Raw genomic sequence first — 12,406 nt, forward strand, 5'->3', positions numbered from 1 at the left:
GGATCGTCGGTATATCTATACCTAGTTCAATCTCGTTACCGACAAGTCTCTTTAATCGTTCCATAATACAAGATCCCATGATCAACTCTTTAGTCACATTGCTTGCAAGGCTTGTTGTGATGTTGTATTACCGAGTTGGCCCTGAGATAACTCTCCGTCACACGGAGTGACAAATCCCAGTCTTGATCCATGCCAACCCAACAGACATCTTCAAAGATACCTTTAGAGCACCTTTATAGTCACCCAGTTACGTTGCGACGTTTGGTACACACAAGGTATTCCTCTGGTATTCGTAAGTTGCATGGTCTCATGGTCATAGGAACAAATACATTGACATGCAGAAAACAATAGCAATAAACTGACATGATCATATGCTACATTCGTAGTTTGCGTCTTGTTCATCACATCATTCTCCTAATGACGTGATCCCGTTATCAACTGACAACACTTGTCTATAGCCAGGAAACCTTGACCATCTTTGATCAACGAGCTAGTCAACTAGAGGCTCACTAGGGACATTGTGTTGTCTATGTATCCACACATGTATTTGAGTTTCCAATCAATACAATTCTAGCATGGATAATAAAAAATTATCATGAACAAGGAAATATAATAATAAACAATTTATTATTGCGTGTAGGGCATATTTCCAACAAGATCAACTAGCTAGAAAAGTTCATTGGTCAAACTCCGTTCCTCGTGAGTCAAAGCATTAGATTTCCGAGTCAAAATGGTTAGGGTTAGCCCGCTATGGTGTCTTTGAAGGGTAGGAATACCATAAAAACTTGCATTGGGTCCTAGAAAATGTATTGAAGTGTCTTAGATGAATAACTAAACCTAGAAGATGAACCGATATGAAACTCACTCGAAGTCGAGGGAACACAGATGGTGCATACCATGGGACGGATGTCCCTCGATGGGATGCTTGCTCCCATTCATGATCCTAGCCATCTTGTACAACAGAGACTCGCGGAGCACCCGACACCAAGGATTCCTTTTCCTAGAAGAAACAGACCCCACCCCACAAATGAAGTGGATGAGGAGGTAGATCGGGGGGAGGAGGTCGTGGAGCACGAAGATTGGGGCTGGGAGCGACTGATACGTCCATTTCGCATCATGCTTTCATGTTGATATTTATTGCTTTATGGGCTGTTATATTACTTTATGGTACCATATTTATGCCTTTTCTCTCTTATTTTGCAAGGTTTCTTTGAAGAGGGAGAATTCAGGCAGCTGGAATTCTGGACTGGAATAGGAGCAAATCTTAGTCCACTATTCTGCACATCTCCAAATGCCCTCAAAGTTACGTGGATTTGTTTGGGATTATATAAAAAATACTGGGCGAAAGAAGTACCGGAGGGGGGCTGCCAGGGCGCCACAAGCCCTGCCACCGCCACCCCCTGGTGGCGGAGTGGGGGCTTGTGGGTTCCCTGACGGCCCACTAGTCCCCTCTTTTTCTATATGAAGGGTTTTGGTCCAGAAAAAAAATCATTCGGGAGCTTTTTCATGGTTTCGCCGCCGCCACGAGGCGAAACTTAAGCACATCCAATCTAGAGCTCCGGCAGGACGATCCTGCCGGGGAAACTTCCCTCCCGGAGCGGGAAATCGTCGCCATCGTCATCACCAACACTCCTCTCGTCGAAGGGGAGGCATCTTCATCAACATCTTCATCAGCACCATCTCCTCTCCAATCCCTAGTTCATCTCTTGTAACGAATCTTCGTCTCGCAACTCCGATTGGTACTTGTAAGGTTGCTAGTAGTGTTGATTACTCTTTGTAGTTGATGCTAGTTGGATTACTTGGTGGAAGAGTTTATGTTCAGATCCTTAATGCTATTCATTACACCTCTGATCATGATTATGATTATGTTTTGTGAGTAGTTACTTTTGTTCCTGAGGACATGGGATAAGTCATGCTGATAATAGTCATGTGAATTTGATATTCGTTCGGTATTTTGATATGCTGTATGTTGTCTTTTCCTCTAGTGGTGTTATGTGAACGTCGACTACATAACACTTCACCATATTTGAGCCTAGAGGAAGGCATTGGGAAGTAGTAAGTAGATGATGGGTTGCTGGAGTGACAGAAGCTTAAACCCCAGTCTATGCGTTGCTTCGTGAGGGGCTGATTTGGATCCACTAGTTTAATGCTATGGTTAGACTTTGTCTTAATTCTTCTTTTGTAGTTGCGGATGCTTACGAGAGAGGTTAATCATAAGTGGGATGCTTGTCCAAGTAAGGGCAGTACCCAAGCGCCGGTCCACCGACATATCAAACTATCAAAGTAACGAACGTGAATCATATGAACATGATGAAACTAGCATGACAGAAATTCCCGTGTGTCCTCAAGAGCGTTTTTCCTCCTATGAGACTTTGCTCAGGCTTGTCCCTTGCTACAAAAGGGATTGGACCACTTGCTACATCGTTGCTACTACTTGTTACTTGTCACTTTTTGCTTGCTACGTTTCACCTCGCTACACCATCACTTGTTACCGCTACTTTCAGTGCTTGCAGTTATTACCTTGCTGAAATCCGTTTATCAAAGCCTTCTGCTCCTCGTTGGGTTCGACACTCTTACTTATCGAATGGACTACGATTGATCCCCTATACTTGTGGGTCATCAGCGACCAAGGCGGCAACGAAGGACGAGAGACGCCACCGGCGGCTGGGAGGGCTGTGGAGCGGGCGGGTGGGTGGGGAATAAACTATCCCGTCCCCAGATCCAGGTTTTATATCAGGCAGATGGGTCGGACATCTCGGTTATGTCCCGAGCATTCGAGGCCTGGGAGCGCTGAAACTGGATGTGACGGAAGTATGACGGGTGTGCCGGATGTCCGGCGCATGGGGATATGATGATTTTTTTCTCTGGTAACTGGACGTGCCGGATGTCTGGTGGGTGTGCTAGATGTCCGACGCGTGGGGGTATGCTAATTTTTCTCTGTGGTAGCTGGACAAGCGAGATATCCGAGCCGTGTTCCACATGTGTGGCACTTGGGAATTTTGAGCATGGTAAGAAACAAAGAGGGCATGTGATGACTCCACCAAGGAGGGTTACAAGAGATATATAGATGAAGAGGTAAGTGACGTGTAGAGGAAACCATACAACTTAAAATAATGCAGACTTGCTCGATCTCGCAAGACAATAAGGATCAAAGCTACCATGTGTGACCATTAGTGATTTGGCGCCGCGAAGATTTGAACCTAGGGCCCAACATCACTACTCCATCATTTAAAGTACTATATTTTTTACAAGTATAATGCCTTTGAGAGTGATTGTTTTATTTGTGGATTACATAGAGGCAAGAAGATTCATTAATTGGATTTCTCCCCCTAAATATATCCCTACATCTAGACAAGACATGATGTAATTGTATACATGTGAACAAGATTTCACATAATGCGATCAAGCTCTAATATACAAAGTTTCACGCCTAAGTTGACAAAACCTTGCTTCATCGAATGGTTTGGTGAAGATGTTGGCAAGTTGCATATCCGTGCCAGCATGAGCAATATTAGTGTCACCCTTTTGCACATGGTCTCTTAAGAAATGATACTAAATGTTAGTGTGCTTGGTGCGAGGATGATCAATATGGTTTTCAGCAATCTTGATGGCACTTTCATTATCACATACGAGAGGCACATTTCTATAAGTGATACCATAGTCCTTCAAAGTTTGCCTCATCCACAACAATTTATTTGCAAAACTTGCGGTTGCAATATATTCGACTTCGGTGATGGATAGGGAGACACAATTTTGCTTCTTTGAGGACCAACTTACCAAGAAGCATCCAAGAAATTGAACTTGCCCCGAGCGTGGACTTCCTTCCCACCTTATTTTCGGCGCAATCCACATCCATGTACCCAACAAGATTAAACTTGGCATCCTTGGGGTACCATAGACCCAACGTTGGGGGTGTCAACAAGGTATCTAAGAATATGCTTAACCACCTTATGATGACTTTCCCTAGGGGAAGCTGGAAATCTTGCACATATGCCTACACTTAAGATGATTTCCGGTTTATATGCACAAAGATAAAAGAAAAGAACCAATCATAGACGGTGAAGAGATGGTTTGTGAGAATCGGGGCTCCGCAGACCCAGAAAGGTTCGAACTCTAGGGTGCGCTCGCCCTCCTACCCTGTTCTAGCTCTCAACTTCACTGCGACTCTCTGACAGCTCAAGCTAAGAAAGACGAACAAGAACACACAGTTTACCCAGGTTCGGGCTCACAGTGTAATACCCCTACTCTTGTTTGTCTAGATTGCTTGTGTGTGTGTGAGAGAGAGAGTACAAGATGGGTTCTTTATCTAGTGGAGTTTGGGGTGTGTTGGAGAACTTCGGGGTCAGATCCCTTCCTACAGAGGGGGGGCCTCTCTCTTATACACGTCTTGGTCCTATTCCCCCCAATAATTGCACTTGGCGGGAAGGGTTGCCAGAACGACCATCCTGAAAGGGGACAAGACTGCAATCCACCCTAACAAAGGTGGTCCTCGCGTGCTAAAGCTCTTCGCCATGATGTGCCAGTGGGCTCGGGGGTGACCTCCGCCCTGCCGAGCCCCCGGACATGCTCCTCTTACAGGAAGTAGGAAACCTTTGGGGGGTTCTTTGGGAATCGACGAGTTGGCTTTACCCACATAGCACCAAAGAGGAAAGCCTCTCTGTCCGTGCTTGTTGACACCACCCATGCGGTGCCTGTGTGGGTCACATCGCCCACATGAGGGGGTAGGACCGTGTGGCCCCATCGGGTTGCCCTTGTTTAGTCTGCACCGCGAGGGCCTCACGTGGCCTTGGGACACACCTTGGAGGCGAGCCCCCTCGCGGCCATTGATGTCGACTCCCCGACCTTGCCTCGTGAGGTGAGGGCCCTCGCGAGGGTCTTGCTTGTTGGGCCCGCAACCGGGCCGAATTGAACGAGTGCAGCGCGTTGCGCTTGGGGCCGCAGGCCAATGGGCCTAGGTACCCCCGGTCCAAGGGGCCCGCATTGTGCATGACTCTACCCGATGGTAGGGGGCGAAGCGACATGGGCCCCAACCGCCTGCAGGCCAGGCTCGACGTACGGTGCCCAACAGATCGCAGGACTCTCCCTCTTCTCGCGGTGCCTTGCGGACCACCCCGAGCGAGTTGATGTAAAGCCTTCTTGCAATGTGTGTCATCATTGTTCTCCTTGACTTGCGCCATCCTTCTCCAACTTCCTTCTCGCGTGCTCCCCATGCTCTGGCCGTCGGGGGCCCGTCTCCTGAGCTGGCCTGCCAGGAGCGCCACACCCAGCCTCATGTTTCCTTGGCCATCCTGCCCCACGAAGCCCTCGGGGGCAGCCTCTTGATGCTGCCTCGCGGGGTGCCGAGAAGCCTCTGACGACATCTGGTTGCGCAAGCCTCCCAAGGAGGGTGTCCTTGCAAGGGACTTGCACGTGTAAGTTGGCAGTGGGCCGATCCCAAGCCGCGGCACGCCTCACAAGGTCACAAGCTGAGCAGCCCACAGGCGTGTTACGGGCGCGCTTTGCGTGATGAAGGGAATCAGAGTTACGCGGGCCCCGACCATATGAGAGTCAGGCGTGACACGTGGAGCGCGATGATGCGTGGCGTGCTCCCACTTCCCACGATGCCTCGACAACCGCCGGGTGCTAACATAAAGCCTTCGTGCGACACGGGGTCGTCATTGCCCCCATTAATCTTCCGCCCACTGAATGCGCACAAGGAGGCACAGGCTGAACACCCACTAGCAGACCTCATATAAGGGCAAGGCGAATGATCTCCTACCCCAACTCTCTCACTCTTGATATTCGTACTCGCTTGTCATCGTAGCAGCGATGGCACCAACAAAGAGATCCTTAGCCATCGGGGAAGAGAGAGCGACAATGGGGAGAGCGGGTGCGCCGCGGCCAACAAGGGGAAGAGATCGCCCTCACATGCCCATCGTCGCGCTCGAGACGCCACCCGAGGGATGCACGTGCTCTCTATCGGTGGCTCATGCCAGCCCGGGCAGCTGTGGGAGGGGCTCCAGTCGCGAGCGCGGTGGACAAGGCGGCCATTGACGGGGCCAGCGGTACGGAGCAGAAATCCGGCCTCCCAGGTCATGAAGCCAGTCTACCGATGCAGTCCGCGAGTTCATCGCGAGGATGGAGGGCGGGCCTTGCACCTGGCTCCGATTCCCGGTTTCTTTCACGAAGGAGAAGGAGGAGCACACGCCCCTGGGCCTGTTGCTGCAGCTTGACGGTTGCTGCAACGGGCCTTCCTGAGTGGCGACGGAGTTCAACTCCAACGGCTTCACGTTCTTGGAGCGCGGGTGGAAGTCGTTCTCCTTCATGAAGGGCTTGCAGGAAGGGCACGTCTTCCATTTCAAGTTTGACGGGACCGCCACACTCTTCATGAAGGTCTTCAGGACCGCCGCCGGCCTTTTGGGTAGCCGCGTGGAAAATGATAGCAGCACAGCAACCGTCCTTCCAGCACCGATGGCAGCGGCAGCTCTTCCTCCGGGGGGAGCGGGGGTGACAACGACTCCGATGGCTCCCCAGGCGCCCGCATCAAAGACGAGAGTTGTCACTAGGCCTGGACATTGTGATCCTTGGCGGCGGTGCTTCGAGAGCCCGATCTTTATTCTTCTGCATTGTCTTCCTTTTACTATAGTGCAATATGCTCGCCCCGTGGCGGCATGTAAAAAGGGATTATGCCCTTCATGCTTTAAATGGAATGCTATTTCGGATAGAAAATAAGTTTCTCCCTGGTAGTCCTTGTCAAGCTTGCACATCCTCCAAGGTAGTCTTGACGCTTCGTGTTGTTACGGCCCAACCTCCGAGCATGCCCCAATCGTCGCCGGTACAAAGGCCCCTGAGACTGTGCGAGGGTCTCACATGGGGCGTTGTCGCTTGCGGAGCCCGCCTTGCGAGGCCCCTTGAGGGAAGTCCTGCATAGAAAAGACCTTGTTTCGAATGGTACGCGCTCGCGCGCTTGTATTTGGGCGTTACACGAGAAGTATAGGCCCCAAGGGCCTTGGTGAGGTGACGCGCGTGTGGGTATGTCCGCGAGCGAGAACCGTATTCTCTAGGTTCCCAGCACTGCCTGGACAGACCCAAGCAAAGGCACCGTGACCAGCCCCCATGAGCGTGAGGCCGAGGGTAAGCTAGCGGGTGCATGCCGCGGGGGCATTATTTTGTTGTCTTCGTCTTCCCCCCAGCGCTATGCATGGGGCTTCCACGTGAGCGTGGGCATAGTCACGGTTTGACAGTCAAAATTGAAGCACCAAGCGTGCGTGGCGAGAAAATAGAAGACCAACGAAACTCCACGAAAATCAGAAGACCAATATCTTTGCTAAAACTAGAGGCAAACTTGTTTACACGCCCAAAAAGGGGATGCGACCACCGTGTCCAACAGAGGTCATCCTGGTGAGCCAGTCTACAAGTTGAAAAAGAAGTCAAGAAAAATGGTTGTCGTGTCCAACATGGGTCAATCTAGAGATAAAGGCGGCTGCTGTATCCAGTTCGGGTGAACCTAAAATAAACACGATCCGTGGGGTGTTTTATTTGCTTCTTCCCCACCACGGAGCATGGGGAATGCCACCGGGCGTGGGAGGGCCCCCTCCACCGAGGCCACGATGCGGATCATCGTGGGGTTCCACTTATGAGGCACCGAAGCATGTGCAACCCCAAAACTCACTATTACATGAGAGTGTCACACGCAGCGATAATTGGGCGGATACCCTCGGCACAAGGTTGAGGAGTTCCTAACCCGGTCTTCAGTTGTGCTCCTGTGGCCCGAACATGAGCGTCATTCACCCCCCGTGTAACCACAACATCATCATTGCATGGCCCTACGACCCAAACATTAGTGTCGTTCACGCCCCATGTAGCCGTAGGAGCACATCATCAGGAGAGTCACCGTGTGAGGCGACAAGGCGTCCGTCCAATGGCAGCGCGAGCCAAGTCATGTCCCCTTTATCTATTCGCGGCGGTTCGTCGAGAGGGCGCAACAGTAAGGACCTTGGCGATATGACTAGCAAGGATGGCCAGCCCGTGAGCCAAAGCTCGGTCACTTAGATTTATTGATGCTGTGAGGACAAGTCGTGCACAAACGCCATGTCTAACCCCTCACCGAGGATCCATCCTTGGGCAGTTGCGGGGGTAGGCCAGCACTCGGCAGCGGCGGGACACTAGAGCTTAATATTTAACAAAAGTACACCATCTCAAGTGAAGGTTAATCAAGTTCGATACACATCCAAAAAACACATGTTAGGGGTGATACAAAATACACGGAATTGCTTGATTCGAACAATCCAAAAAGTCACCTGGGAGCCATGCCGCCACGGGGGCGTCAGTTCGCTTGACGACGCATGCCGCAGAGGGCTGCCCACATAGGTGGGGGGGGGCGACTCGTGAGGCCTCAAGGGCCCGCGGAGTCCCGATGCCTCGCAAGGCATGCACGACCCGTATCTCTTGTAGTTTGCTCGCCTTCTGATGGGCAAACTCTTGTGTCCCTCGTGCTTGGCATCACACTTACGGCTCATGGGGGCACGTGCCGGGGCGTGCCACTACACGGTTCCTTTCACACCCCAAAAATTTAATCATATTTCTATAAATTAAAAAATTGCCAAGATTAATTTTTTGAGAAATAAATTGCTTCATGACTCTTTTCAAAGCCTCTTTCCAAAAACTTTTCTTTTCAAGTGGCATTTTAAAGATCATTTAGTGCTAGATACCTTACTTGTGATCATTTTAAATTCCTTATTTAATTTAATGGGTATATTTTAAAATTTGGCCATGTTTGTTTAATTTTTAAATTTTTGATTTTCTGTTGATTTCAAAACCAATCCTTTTTCCCGAGCTATAAAAGTTCTCCTCCAAGTAGAAGTTTTAGAAAATTATGTTGGGACTTGAGTGCGTGCATCAAAACATTTCCTTTCTTCTGACAAATTAATTGGAGGCACTTTTATAAATATTTTGCCAAAGTTTCTCTTATTCCAAAATGACTTTTAATATCTTTAAGGACCTCTTTTACACTGCAACCTTTTGATAACTTCCTCTAAAAATTCTACAAAACATTGTAGATGATACGTGATCTCCGTGGTTTAATTTTATGCAAAAACATAACCAAGTGTTTTGAAATGTTTTAGCTTACCATTTTATTTTCTATTCTGATCCACTTGGTGTTTTGAACTACAACCATTGGATTTAATCTTTTAAAAATTTCACAAAAAATGGGAAATGTCAAGGGATGCATGAGACTCACTTTTATGCAAAAAAACAAATTATGTGTTTTGGAAAAATTTATGAAAACAACCCTTTTCATTTTCTGGTCCACTTTGATGTTTTGTAGTGCAACCCCAATTTTAATTGCTCCAGTGACATTGAGATTTTTATTTCTACTAGTTCACCCTACCAAAACCTTAAGCCTATGAGTTGAGCCCCATTGGAGGATTCGAAATGCATGTAATAATAGTCCCAACTCGCTGTCCAGAATGGTGTTTTTCAAAAAATTGCATTAGCTACTTTTGCTTTTTGCCAAACTACCATCACCACCATTTTTAGCTCCCAAAGAGACTTTGATCTGGAGTTTTTAGCCCCTAACAAAATCATTTTTATGCAATTAACCTAGTGTCGAACACCTTGTGTGCACAGGCAGATTTGGCATTGTTTTTGATTTGCACTATGGAGTTGATTCCCTAGCCAAACCCTCATGTCCAATAGCCTTGCCTTAGCCTCTAAGCCAAGCCTACTAACTTAAGCGTGAGACCTAGCCCTTTGGCTGCGCTAGCGTTTTGTCGAGTAGTTGGTTGGCATGTCCAAAGCGCGCAGAGCACGCAAATTGCTGGCATCCGCGGCGGCTACCAACCCCTTGCCCTCTTGGACACCTCACAAAGCCCCTTCAAAGCCCTGACAAGATTTCCCCAGCCCTGTTGTGCCCTGCTGAACACCCCTGCCACGCCCGAAGCACTGCTGTCACCGGCAAAGCCGCTGTGGCCGGCGCTCGCTTTAGCCCTGCCATGGCCAGAGCCGCCCAAATCGTCTGTGGCCGCCAGCTGACCCCTTGGACCACCCTCTGTAGCATCCCCTTGCTTCTAGCTCTACCAGCCCGCATCTGCCACACTTGAGCTTCGCCAGAAGCTGTCGTGGGCATCCTTATCCTAAGCCGCTGCGGAACCAACTTACTTAGTCTATAAAAAACCCTCCCCTCGAGCCCTTGCCGTAGAACTCACCGGTGCTCTCCCTGGAGCCTGTAGGGCTTCCAATTTGATCTAAGGAAGGCTTGTTCTTCACCTCCGACACCTTCGGCCACCGCCGTCCTCTGGTAAGATTAGCTGCAGCCAGAGCCCCTAGCCTCCCCTCCCCCCACTAGCTACACTCCCTTGCCCCCCTCTAAGCCATTCCACCGCTTGGGCTCGAAGCTGAGCCACCTTAGGCCGAACCCCCAATGGACCCGAAGCCGCCGTCCACCTCGAAGCTCGCTGCTAGCGACCCTTGAAAGGATCAATATGGTTGACTAGAGGGGGGGTGAATAGGCAACTACCATTTTTTAGTTCTTCTTATCAAATTAGGGTTAGCAAAAAAAGGTTCTCTAGATGAACAACTAGGTGAGCAACCTATATGATGCTAACAACCACGATAATAAATGCAAGCAAGGAATATATCACAACAATAATAAGTACAAAGTAATGGTAAGAGATAACCACAAGTGGAATCGGTGGAGACGAGGATGTGTTACCGAAGTTCCTTCCCTTTGACAGGAAGTACGTCTCCGTTGGAGCGGTGTGGAGGCACAATGCTCCCCAAGAAGCCACTAGGGCCACCGTATTATCCTCATGCCCTCACACAGTGTGAGATGCCGTGATTCCACTATTGGTGCCCTTGAAGGCGGCGACTGGACCTTTACAAACAAGGTTGGGGCAATCTCCACACAAAGCTTGGAGGCTCCCAACAAGACCACGAAGCTTCACCACAATGGAATGTGGCTCCGAGGTGACCTCAACTGTCTAGGGTCCTCAAAAACCCAAGAGTAACAAGATTCGCAAGGGATTATTGCAGGAATCAAATATCTCTTGGTGCAAGTGTACATCGGGGCCTTCTATACCAATCCCTAGGAAATCAACAAGTTTGATTGGCTAGGGAGAGAGATCGGGCAAAAATGAGCTCTGGAGCAACAACGAAGCTTGGGGAGGTAAGAGGTGACCTTCTTGAGAAGTAGACCCCTTTATATAGTGGAGGAAAGAATCCAACCATTACCCCACTCGCAGCCCGAGCAGAGCGGTATTACCGCTGCTAGGAGCGGTACTACCGCTTGGTAGGTTCACGAACCACGGTAGTAAAAAATTACTATCGTGCCTAGCGCCGTTGAGGCTGTGGATGCACAAAAAGTCTGACAGAGCAGTAGTAAATAACTACTACCGCCGAGAGAGCGGTACTACTGCTGTGCCTGCGGTACTATCGCTAGTCCTTTTGCAAAAAGAGGGAGAAACAAGTTGGAGCTCCATTGAAGCAAGGGAAAGGTGGTGCAATAGAATTGTGTACGTGTTAATACCACCCAAAGCTTTCCGAAGCGGACCCCCTCTTAATAGTATGGCTTTCCTACGACACAAATCCACCAAAGAGAAACGTAGAAAGCAACCGTCTTTGAGAGACTCTGAGGGGAACCGAATCGTCTTGTGCCTAGTCATGAATTATATGAAATGCTCAATGCACATGATTAGTCCGCACACGCATTGTCATCAATCACCAAATCCACTTAGGGGGAAATATGCCCTAACAATCTCCCCCTTTTTGGTGGATTGATGAAAAATACATGATTTGCACTAAAGGATATAAAAATAACATATGCAAACCCAAAATCTGTAAACTAGAGACTGACTCCCCCTCGATGCGTGCATACTTTAGAGAAAGGTCATTGTCTGTACAGGAATAGAACTCCCCTAGATTTTACAGACGATGCATTCCTTGCAACAAACTGAATAAACACTAAGCTTGTAAGCAAGGCATAGCATGTGAGCATGAAGATACGTGCACATAATAATTAGACTCACAAGATACTAACATACTGCATAATAATGAGATAATAAAGATAGAGGAGTGATAGCATATGTATCACACCATATGATAGAGTACGATGTCTCCTGGTCTCACACACAAAACAAAACCAACCAAAGTAGCAACGAAAGTTCAACGAACAAGGCAACACAGAAAACAAAGAAACTCACAAATTCTGCACCCTCTCCCCCTTTGGCATCGAGACACCAAAAAGGCACAGAGGATAACTAAGACACGGGTGGTAGCTCGAAATGTAGAGAAATCAGCCATCAGACTCCTCATCAGACTCCTCATTAGTCTCCTCATCGGACTCCTCATCAGACTCAGCACACTGAACATTCTTCTTTTCCACCCAAGCAGCTTCAGGAGTAATGCCTTGCTCAGACCCATTGGAGAT

Source organism: Hordeum vulgare, chromosome 7H (genome assembly GCF_904849725.1).
Source record: "Hordeum vulgare subsp. vulgare chromosome 7H, MorexV3_pseudomolecules_assembly, whole genome shotgun sequence".
NCBI classification, from domain to species: Eukaryota; Viridiplantae; Streptophyta; class Magnoliopsida; order Poales; family Poaceae; genus Hordeum; species Hordeum vulgare.